At 34.7% G+C, this 10,506-nt stretch overlaps 1 non-coding gene across 1 annotated transcript; it reads left to right on the top strand.

The window, feature by feature from the left end:
• The first annotated feature begins 6,598 nt into the window (after positions 1–6,598).
• Positions 6,599–6,701, top strand: LOC138834760 (U6 spliceosomal RNA). The gene has a single exon (XR_011374253.1). It is a non-coding gene; the product is annotated as a U6 spliceosomal RNA (small nuclear RNA).
• The last annotated feature ends 3,805 nt before the right edge of the window (positions 6,702–10,506 follow it).

The following is a 10,506-nucleotide window of genomic DNA, read 5'->3' as shown; positions in this document are numbered from 1 at the left end:
AAAACTATCTAATTGCTTCATTTTATATTCAAATAAATAAGAGGACCCAAACAAACAAACAAACAAGTAAATGCCCGCTACCTCTTGGACTTTGCATATTTTTGATGCTACCAAACATCCATAAACTCAGGGTAGTCATTCTCAGTTAACAGCTGGAGGTAAGCAGAAAGGGAGAGAAGGAAATCAATATCATCATCAGTGTTGTTTAACATTTCTTTGTTAAGCTTTGCAGCCTAACAAATATTTTACAGCTCTTTTGTTCCCAAGTCTGGTTAACCAAGCAACAAATACAGAAGGAAGAGAGAGAGCTCTGTTCTCAAGCTTCTAGGAGAGAACTTACTGTTCATTTTAACCAATTACAGGCCATTAAAAGCCTGTGGTTTTCCCTGAAGGTTTTAGACAAAATCAAGGGCGTTTTAGGGGGAGGCACTCCTTATTTTGTTTATGTATAGATAGCACAAATATCAGACCTGTGGCCATGGCTGCAGCTGGAGAGAAGAATGGTGTACACTGAGGTGGGAAAGAAGGTTGGTAGCAAGCGAGAGGTTTCTGACTCTCTTCTCTGAAGCCCTTTCCCACACCAGAGTAGTACTCAATGGGATCAGGAGCCAAATATCTGGTAGATTAGGAGCTCTACAGTTCCTTCCTAAGCATCCTTCCCAGGATATATCAAAGCAATGGGGAAAAAGAGGTCTCATGGGACATTGGCCTTCAAAGAAACAGAGCTTATTCTACAAATGTAGCTTGTTCTTAAGGTAGGGTCCTGAAGCAAACCACATGGTCCCTGGGGCAATGTGCTGTCCACCCCCACCAGTAAACACAGCCATTGGCTCTGCAACTGATGTAGCTTTTAAAATGAAGCTTTTCTGAAGATGATCAGAAGAGTTTTGTTGGCTCCCTTGGAAAGGGTCATGGGTATTTTTCTGGAAAAACCGTTCTGATTCTTTACCCCACTAAGATTGGCATGATTGTAGGGTATCTTGGGAATCTAATGCCTTAGAAATAAAGCCCCACTCTCACCATTTTCTTTAGGATTAGAAAATTCTGCTGGCCACAAGGAAGGGTCATCGAGAGTGACTGTCAGTAGAAACTGGGAAATGACCAGACAATTGTCTTACAGTAATATAATTTATGAAGGGAAAGGAAGCTGAGTGTACAGTAAATGACAACAGGAAGAATACAGTCTTTTGAGTCTGATACAGTACTTCTGAAATTCTGCCTTGCCAATTAACTTTGTGACTCTGGATAGGCTTATTAGTCTCCTGGAGCCTTATTTTCATGGGATTGCCATGAATTTTTATTGAGAAACTCATAGAAAGCACTGAAAACCCTGCAGGCCTAAGAATTGCTGCAGCTCCAGACATTGCTTGCTGCATCTCTATATTTTCCTTTTAGTTTCTGATAAATTTAAATACTCCCACTATTTTAAGATTTTAAGATAGAATGTCTATAAATAAGGCAAAATTACAATTTAGTAAGGATGAACAACATTAACATGGAGGTACTGTTTAATTTTATTTGTACTGAAGCATGTATAATAAGTATATGGAGTTTGTATGTTCTTCATTTCCTCTCTCCAAGATGTACAAAATGAAATTGTCCTTAACATTAACAGATAGTGTAAAAACACTGCCAGCAATGGGGATTTGACTCCACCATGTGATGGTGGTTAACATATGCTAATCGTGGAAAACCATTAATGGTCTTGATGCAAAAGGCTATGCACTCTATTTCTGAATTGATTTGAGCTGGGTTAAATCATAGGTCCAAACAAAACTAGTGTGTGGTCGCAATGGGTTCTTCTAAGCTCCAATAACTCAAAATATTTTTCATTAAAATCCATACCAAACCAAAAAAGAAAAAAAAGGAAAGAAAACAAACTTAGACCTGATGCCTGGAAAAGGCATTTATGTTTTCCTTTTTATTTTTAAACAAAGCAGAGAGCTGAAAACATCAGAAATAATGAAAGCATATTTTTATTGCTCTGTTCTTACAAGAACGGGTTTTTTTTTTTTTAATGAAATTGAGTTTAAAACAAAAAATCTTGTTGCTGGCTTGAACCGTTTTGCATTCCAGCCTGGGGCTATCTTTTATTGGTCAAGTTATAAACCCCAGAAAAGGGGGTTTTATAGTGGAAATGCTGACAGAACCCGCACAGTGCTACTGGGTGCCTCTCTAATTAGTCTGAAATCCTGAAAGCTGAATTCCATAATACATGGCCTGTAGTGCAGCAAGACCGCAGTAAGGACCAGTCCCCCAAGCTTGACTAGCACTCATGCACAATCAGGGCTTCCTATGGACCAAAGGAAATGCTCATATTTGCAAGCAAGAGAAAGCTCTTCTGGTCTTCTTATTTGGATATGAAATGGATTAGTCTGATTTTTTTTGATTGGCTAGCATTCTCTGGCATTTGTATCCTTCTTTATAGACAATGAACTTCCACTTGGGTCTTGCCAATTAGATTTAAGAGATTAGGGTTAGTGTCTAGTTTAAACCCTTCCCATGAAACCTGCTTCTATTCATGTTCAAGTGCTTGGTACTAATGTTGGCAAAGCCATCCTCAGGGCACTAAAGTGAATAAAGTTTAGGAAACATATAGCTTCACATATACAATGCTCCCCCCTGTTTTGGTTTGCCTTCTCTACCTTGCCCTGCCTTCTCTATAGCCTCTATATGCCCTCTTTTCATAGCCTTGAATGATACAGTATAAACACTTGGTGGATGCTGGGCTGCTAGGGCCTGCTCCTATTGAAGCTACAAGCCTCAGTCAACCAATTGCTCAGCTATGGTGTTCTGCCATTTTGGAGAGGTCAGGGGATGTGCAAAAACAAGGTTCCTGAAATTGTTAATGATGATCTAAGATGGGCATATCCTTACAGTAAAAATCCAGGAAAATAAGATGTAAGAAAGACTAAAATTCTCACAAATGATATTCTTGACTGCAATGCTAATACCTTTTGGTTGAAGGGTATGGGCAAAGTATTAACTCCCTGAAAACCATTTCAGGACATTTTAATAAACTTGCAGCCAGTCCACCTTTCTCCTGGAACTTGCTATCTATTGACATAATATTTTTGAGCTAGAAATGATTGTTGAGTAATTCTGTGTCCGGATACTATAAGAAGACAACAAACATCCATGGTAGAGTTGATCTCTTTAAAATAATAAAAATAGCAATAGCAAATACTTACACTTTCTTTTGGTGTCTTTTATTTTGGAGGGGTACATAGTGAAATGTTTACACTCAAGAGTTTCAAATGTTTGTATTATAAATACAGAACTTATAAGTTATAGACTGCTTATATACAAGTGTAAACTGGACATTTCAGAGGAGAAAAATCTTTCAGAAGCCTTAAATGTGATCATTAAAAAAAAAGTAAAAAAATCTCCTTCCTTTCCCACCTTGTTTTATAAGAGAGCTAGCTATTTTTAACATGACCTAGATATTTATCTAATTAAAATGATATAAATATAATTGACCCATATAAGAATTTAGACCAGTTAAGAATTAGATAAATGTAACTTGGCAAACTGCACATTGGATTTCTCTAGGTCCTATTAGATTACAAATACTCTACTAGTTGCTACACTATAGGTTGAATGACTCATACATCTTTGAGGTTTAGAAAATCTATAATCACTCAGCCCACAATCCAATAAGCTCTTTAAAAAGCAGATGATTACCTTTTGAATAAGTGTGGATATTGGGATGTTCATGCAGTAAAGAAAGGAAAAAAACAAGGCAAGCCATCAAAATTAATTATGCAATGTCTTATTGAAAAGATAACACTTTAATGAAGCAAACCTTGAAGAAAAGAAATATTGCGTGGTTCATTCATTTCCTAGCATTTAGTTACAAGACTGAACTTGTAACAAAGTACTGAGAAGTTGTGGAAGATGCTGACCAATTGCTCACTCCTTCCTTGTTCTCTGCTGCCCAGAATAGTTTGTTCACAAAAAGTATGGGCAGAACTCAGCAAGTTGATTCCAAGGTTTGCATGGAAGTTAAAAAATAGAAATCAGTCAAGGTACATTTGAAAATGAATAGAGGGGAACTTCTTGTAAAAGGCTTCTTACAGAAATGTAGCAATTTAGATATTGGGGTATTGGCTAAAAGGCAGAAAAATGTACAAGTGGGAGAACATCAAAAACAAAAAACAACCATACTAGAAATAGATACAATGGCAGTAAGGTACTCTGTAGAGACTGTGACAACTTTTAAAATATTCTTGAGAAAATGTTGGATCTGTGTGTGAATGTGTAGATTTCTTTACTCATACAATATGCAAAATATATTTAATTTGCTTGAAAAATTAAGCTATTAGGATGAAATAAGGAAAATACCTATATAAAGTGAGATGAAGGATTTGTTAAGTAAAAAGTATAAATCATATTGGAAAAGATGGATGGCTTAAGGTAAATTTAATGTAAACTGGGAAACAAGCTTCAGACTGGGAGAAGACATTAGCAGTCTGAACTACTTCTAAGAAATGAGACTGTGTGTGTGTGTGTGTGTGTGTGTGTGTGTGTGTGTGTGTGTGTGTGTGTGTGTGTGTGTGCTTACACCTACACAAGTACTTATTTGTCAGTGATGAGAGTATAGAAAATTGGGCAAATATCTAAGAAGGTTGAGGTTGAGCAACCTATACAGAGCAATTCCTAGACTAGGTGTGTTCAGTAGAGAATTGGCTGTGCCTATGTGTAAGACTCTGTACTGGAGCATTGAAATGGTAAAAGTACTGTGAACTAAAAACATCTATCGTTGTAAGCTTGCAAAATGGAATAACACTAGACAGTGGTTAAGATGAATGAATTAGATCTACCTGTATTTATGGATACATCTAAAAAAGCAAATAGTTGACTGAAAAAAGCAGTTTGCAAAAATAAACAAACCCCACACACTTTGAGGTTATTGTGAAAATGCACCAAGCACTTTATTTTATTATGAATACTTCTATATTCCATGAAATACAATGTATTGTTACCAAGAATAGTGTACATTCCAGAGAAAGGTGTCCTCAGGAAAGCCAATGTGGGGAATAACTCAGTCTACATTTTATATTTTTAAAGGTATCAAGTAAATGAAGCAAAATGCTGGGATTTATTAAATCTAGACAGTGGATCTGTCATACTATTTTCTGTTCTTTCAGTATATCTGAAATATTTTATAATTAAAAAGGAAGAGATCATACTCCTAAATATTAGTTCTTTCTGGTCTATATTCTTGAAACTGGAATGTTTACAATTCTAAGACAATCTGTTGGAACTAGAAAGTACTTAAGAATTTCCATTTCTATTTTAAATCTTGTTCTCTTAATTTTTTCCTTTTATCCTTTAATCTGAAAGATTTCACATCTCAGATTTTATTGGATTTTGGGATACTTGCTTACAAATATTAGGGATGGCACCCAAGTTTAAACAAGAAATTCACTTGCATTTCATATAAGACTATCATTTTTGTGTGTAATTACAATGTGTTTAAGTTAATGGTACAATAAGACACAAATACTAGTAAAATATATATGTGGACATGCAAAAATCTCACAGATAAGAGTGTACAATTGAAAAGTTATCTAAAGACAATATGAATCATTAGGTAATATAAAATATTTTATGTTATCACAACTTCAAGATAATTCTTTTTTATATTTTGTATATCCTTTCAACTTTTTAATGAGAATTCATACATATATTTAATAAAAATTGAACTAGATTGCATAAAATATTTTCTTATTATCTTTAAAGTAGTCATGCAAAGGAGTTTTCATTCAACATGTCAGTTTATGAGTACAGTGCATCTTGATCAATGTCACCCCTTCCAACACTCTTTCCATTTCAGAATATTTTCGAGATGACTTTTTTACTTGCATATAAATAACTCTATATTTTAGTAAATGACTTTTTCCCAATACAATTTATCTAAATATTATGCTTTGCAGTATTATTTTGATAAAATCTTGCATATTATGAAACAATAATGTTCAGTATACAAAGTGTAAAATAGAAGAATTTTTAATCTTTCATAATAATAGCATTCAGAAAATCAGGTTAATAGTCTACTATGCTTCCTTCCATTCTTGTGTTCAATTCTTGTCCATTTGCAACATGGAGACTATAGCTCTAATTTCTGTAAACTGCCAAAAATTAGCATATTGTAATTTTATCTTTTAGAAAACAATGTTATTATTCTCCATATGATTGAGTACTCTTTAAAATTTATACTTTAGGGCTGGGAAGGGGGCTCAGTGGTAGAGTGCTTGACTTGCATGCATGAGGCCCTGGGTTCGATTCCTCAGCACTACATAAGCAGAAAAAGCCAGAAGTGGTGCTCTGGCTCAAGTGGTAGAGTGCTAGCCTTGAGCTGAAGAGCTGAGGGAAAGTGCCCAGGGTTCAGGCCCTACAACTGGCAGAACAACTACAACAACAACAGCAGCAGCAGCAACAACAACAAACTTATACTTGAATGTCTGTACAATTGCCATCAGATAGACTGAATTTAAGTCGCATAACCAAGCCTAGTTGTTAGACAATGATAGTATTTCTAACTTCTCATTATCATAAATAGCACTGTAATAAACTTATAAAGAAATGTCGTTGCTTGCTTTGGCAGCACATACACTAAAATCAGAATGATTCAGAGAGGATTAGCATGGCCCCTACACAAGGATGACACGCAAATTCATGAGTGTTCCAAATTTTTTTGGTTATTCTTGTTTGTCACTGTATTTGATTTCTACACCCTTTATCTTGTATATAAGTTTATCTGATTTGGGGGAGGGAAGGGGAATTCACAGAAACGGTGGGACAAAAGGTGAACCAATGCAGCAGTGATACTCACTAGACGGTATGTTGGAAATGAACTTTACAACTTGGGGGGAGAGGGAGGTTGGGAGGGGAAAAAGTGGGAGAAAATGAGGGAAGGGTAACACTGTTAAAAATGTACTCATTACCTTACTTATGTAGCTGTAACCCCTCTGTACATCACTTTTACAATAAAATTTAAATTAGAAAAATAGCTGTTGATATATATATATATATGTATATATATATATATATACATATATATATATATATGAAATTTTGGTAAGTCTCAGAGATTATGTCCTTACAGTAGCCTTTGGGTCAAAGTGTAAGAATCTTTTTAAGGCTCTTAATACTACCAAATTGCTTTCCAGAAAGAATCTGGCAGATTTTATACCTACAAATAAGAGATATGAGGATACATAAAAGACATTAAAACTTTTATTTTCATATAATCTAGATGGGCACATTAATTTGCAAAATGAATCTTTCCCTCAATTTGATAGACATAATCTTTGCTCATGATTCAAGTTGCTTTGGAGTCCGTGGCTTAAAAGTACTTCTTATGAGACTAAAACATTTTCATAATTGATACATTCATCATCTAACTTGATAAATATCTTTTGAAAGATATTGGAAACTAAAAGAGGAAAAACTGAATGACTTTCTTGTGGTTAAAAATAATAAATTTGGAAGTGTTATAAATTTATATGTAAATTATTAGGGGTGCCTCAAAAAATAGAGAAAAAACATACTTGGGAAAGGAAAAGATTCAATGCGTTTTAAATAATATGGACCATAATTGGAGCTTATTTATAAAACATTTTCATTATTAAAACCAAAACATATGGTTGTTTTTCATTAGCGTTGGCAAGTGTTTTTATTGCTTTATAAAAAATTATTGAATTATGCTCTATAAATCTAATCGGCATATAGATTTTTAATGGTATATATTCTCTTTCATTAACTTAGAGCTGTTTTCTATAAACACCAAACAGTGGTTACAGCTCAGAATGAGGGACATAAGGTTAAGGCTAGTTATTTAAAATTTAGACAAATCAAATTTTGAAATAGAATTTTAGGATTTTTCAGGTCAGGCTAATTTGGGTGATCTCTGAAACAATGCTTCATTTCAACTTCCACTTTCAAGTATAAATACTACCCACAGGAAAAAAGACGGGGATATTAAGTAGTTTTTAACTTCAGAAGCTAATAAAAGTCTTAAGTTCTCTAGCCACATGAATGGATTGTGTATACTGTACTTATTCTCCTTCATACCCAAATATTTACACATTTCACATTTAATTTTCATCAATCTCAATCCACACATCTGTATGGAGATGAAGACCAAAACTATCACAATTGCTCCTCAGAGTGCTGAAAACAAAATGCAGTTAAGTGTATTTAGTTGTAAGTTGGAATTCAGTACCAACTAGTTCAGCTTCAAAAGTTCAATCCATATAGGGAGATTTAATCAATTGTGGACTTTATGGTACAGGAAAGTAAGAGAACAAAAGATAACAGCCTTTTTTTTCCCTTCTTTTTTTTTTTTTTTTTTTAAAGTTGACATTGCCAAAGGAACTCTCTCAGCTATTAACCTCTGTGAGTTCTTAGGGTCCCCTGGCACACCTTATTGATTACTGAGTTTATTAGTTTAGACAAGCAATCAGAGGACACAGCCAATAAGTTGTCAATAGAAACAATTGTGATGTAAGTGCTAAGAAAGAGTGAGGAGACATGTAGACAATGGCCAAGAGTGCTGGCCCTAGAATTAGACTATGTCAGAGTTCAAGTGCTTTGCCAATTATTTTGAGCAGTGGCTATGTGACTTAAACATTCTGAGCCATAATTTTTTTATCTGTAAAATGAAATGCTGGACCATAGCATTACTGTTAGGATTCAAGGAGTTGCATGTGATAGTGGCTGGGACATAAATTAAACATCAAATTTTCCTGGATCAAAGATACCATTGACTGTGTTCTTGGTCAAATAGTAACTTTGGAGAAAAAGAGGACTTTAGTTTAAATATAAACATTGAAAAAAACCTGATAATAGGTTTCTGTACTTCATACAATATAGGTTTGCAACTTGGCCTTTTCTGTATTGAGATAAAGATTCTTCTGTGTCGCTTGAATAATTGATTATTATGTGTACATACTTTTCCATAGCTAACAGTATGATCTTAATCTTGTTAGGACTGAATATTTTGTTTTGATGGTTTTGATGGAAACAGGTTTCCATCTGCATTTCTTACGTAGGAAAAGAAAAAAAAAGTTAGTCAGAGGAAGTTAGGTTGCCTTTCTTTTTTTTTTTTTAAATTTTATTTTATTTTATTTGTGAACATCCTGTACAGAGGGGTTACAATTGCATGGTCAGGATAATGCGTACATTTCTTACCAAGCATTGCAGCCTCCTCCTTTGTTTAGGTTGCCTTTCTTGAGATTCAGATGGAAACTCTGGACAGACATTTGGTGCATCAGAGACAAGTTAAATAGGGACAGTATTTGTTGGCTGCTATATGAAGATAAATATAACATGAATTACTAATTTGGAAATCTGAGCAAAACTGTCAAAAATGTGACTGGAACTCAAGATAGGGAAGGGACAAGAACAAATGTAATTGGTTTATAAAGATGACACTGGGTTTGATCACTTTTTCTGGAACTCTAGATTCCATATCAGGAAATATTTTTTTGTTCCCCTCTGGGACAATTACTTTGAAAGGAAGATTTACTCAGAGTAGAACAAGTACATTTGTAGTTTTAGAAATTCTAGAAACAGCTGAGCTATATTGTAGTGTAGTGTTGGGCTAGAAAGCTTGTGCATGTACTTAAGCAAACACATGAGTGTAATGAAGCATTGACACACACATCTTCTGAAATTTATTCATGACAGGAAATCATGATGAGTTCTAATTTTACTTTTTGCTCAGCCATTTGTTCTCTATTCTGAAATGTAAACCAATGACACAAGCATAAACATAGAAGCTATATAAAAAATGTAATTGTCAAGGCTGAGAAAGAAAGGTGGTAGATAACTAACACCCAATGGAGCCGTGATGAAATGATACTTGCTATTTGAGTACAGACAAACAGTATGAGGAACAAATAGGTTTGATACCAAAGCAAGATTCCTATTGAGTACTAGAATTCCTTTCAGAAGCTATGCTCAGTCTGGGGATATATTCTTCAAAAGGACAGAATGGAGAATGTTTGTGAAAGTTCTTCCATGAGGCACTACACAAATACATGACCATTTTTGTTACTATTATATTTGACTAAGAGAAAATATACAATATAGTATATATTGTGTGTGAGACACAGTCTATTCTACCATTTAGGATCTTACACTGATCTGTTTTCTAGGGGAACATTTTTAGTTTTGCTACTTTGATGGTTTTTACATTTCTGGTTATTATGGCTTCTATCATATGTCCCTGAGAGAGTAAGAAAAGCATAAAGTTAGCCAGGTGCTGATGGTTTATGCCTATAATCCTAGCTAACCAGGGGCTGAGATCTGGAGGATTATGGTTCAAAGCTAGTCTAGGGAGAAAAATGGGATAGACTCCATCACCAAAATCACTACCAAAAGTGAGGATGTAGGCAAGGCTCAAGTGGTAGAATAGCAGCCAAAAAGGCATGCTGAGCAAGCTCTGAGTTCAAACCTCATTGTTTCCAAGGAAGAAAATCAAGGCAAAAGGTTATG

This window comes from Dipodomys merriami, unplaced genomic scaffold (genome assembly GCF_024711535.1).
Source record: "Dipodomys merriami isolate MVZ:Mamm:240054 unplaced genomic scaffold, mDipMer1.0.p SCAF_1, whole genome shotgun sequence".
In the NCBI taxonomy this organism is placed as follows: Eukaryota; Metazoa; Chordata; class Mammalia; order Rodentia; family Heteromyidae; genus Dipodomys; species Dipodomys merriami.
This window is presented reverse-complemented; position numbering and strand designations above follow the sequence as displayed.